Genomic DNA, 1,547 nt, shown 5'->3' on the forward strand with positions numbered 1-1,547 from the left:
GGGCTGCGGTTGTTCCTTAGTGCATCCTTAGCTCTCGCTGACGACTCGCCACGCGTTTGCGGCGGATATATAGCAAGTAAATTTCTCATCCCAATAGAAAGGTTGCTTCCCACAGTCGAGGACTGCACGACGACAATCGGACCCGACGGAGGGAAGTGCGTCACCTTAATTTTCTGGTTCCTAATTAAACTACAATTTCATTATTCCGTCATAACGTGTGGATCTATTTTTTGCGGACATTTGTCATTTTTGCAAACACACCGACCACCGTTAGTCGTACCGCACCCTTACCTCGGACAGGACGCGATGAGGTTATTTTACGAAAAAGACGAAGACGAGGAAATTCACCTTTTCCGGGACAGTCACGATACAAAGCCTCGACTTATCAGAGGCGGCCTTTATCTGGAGCCGGTCAAGACGATATTCCTCGCCGTCATATAAAATGGCTTCTGCACAAGTGGAACCGGCGTACTACCACGTTCAAATAGTGCGGAGAGGTACTCCAAAATTACAAGTCGTGACCCCCTTGGCAAAATACACAAATAAGCAAAATCGGTACGGCCGACTCACCTGCTGCTGCCCTGGTCCTTCTGAAGCCTCCGCCATTATGGAAGTTTCGGCGGCGCGGCGTGCCATTCCGCGCCGATGCACCAAACACGGAAGGACTAATTACTATCACTCTTCTCCCGGCGCTAAAGGCTCCAGCCAAGAGCTCCTGCCGCTCGCCTTCTCCAGCCTACGGAGGCGCTCGCCGTGAAATCATATCCTACTAAATCAACTGATTCGGGGCGGGCCCGTGCCCCCTCCCCCCTCAGGGTCACGGAGCAGCCGACACCATACCGCCTCAGTATCGGCCGGAGAGGAGAGGGTCATTTGAATACGTCTCCTGCCGCTCGCCTTCTCCAGCCTACGGAGGCGCTCGCCGTGAAATCATATCCTACTAAATCAACTGATTCGGGGCTGCCCCGTGCCCCCTCCCCCCTCAAATGTCCCTACAACGAACATGGCCTGCTGACATGAGCAGCGTTGCGAGGTTCGTGCCGAGGGAGCATTTGTTGTAAATGTACCACACCGCAGTGTCGCGGGTTTGCATTCTCTCCGCCAAACAAAGCCTCTGCGCAGCTGAAGCCGTTGGTCGAATTTCTCTTGTACGAGCCCCGCGCACTTCTGTGGTTGTACTGTACCGCAGGCAGGCGCGTAGGCGGGTTGCCTATCCAATTTGGAGTCACTAGGAGCCGTAGTCAAAGACGATAGGCAAACCTATAACCCAGGTTGGGCTCATTCTCATTGGAATCTAATTTGTATCACATTTGTATCCGAATAAAGTACCTGGGGACCGAGCAGTGTGTCTCTTATGAGACTACACGCGGTTCTCAGGTATGCCTCACCCGCCCCCTCCCTCCCGGATACACTCAGCACCAGCCCAGAGCGGATCAGCGCGGCGGCCCTGACTCTTGCTTTCGATCGATGGGGTCGAGTCGCGCAAGGGTTTCGTGCATGGGTGCGAGCGTGGCGTGGCGTGGCGCGGCACCTGCTGACCGCCGAGC

The sequence above is a fragment of the Frankliniella occidentalis genome, unplaced genomic scaffold, assembly GCF_000697945.3.
Source record: "Frankliniella occidentalis isolate FOCC.00 unplaced genomic scaffold, Focc_3.1 Scaffold20, whole genome shotgun sequence".
Lineage (NCBI taxonomy): Eukaryota > Metazoa > Arthropoda > Insecta > Thysanoptera > Thripidae > Frankliniella > Frankliniella occidentalis.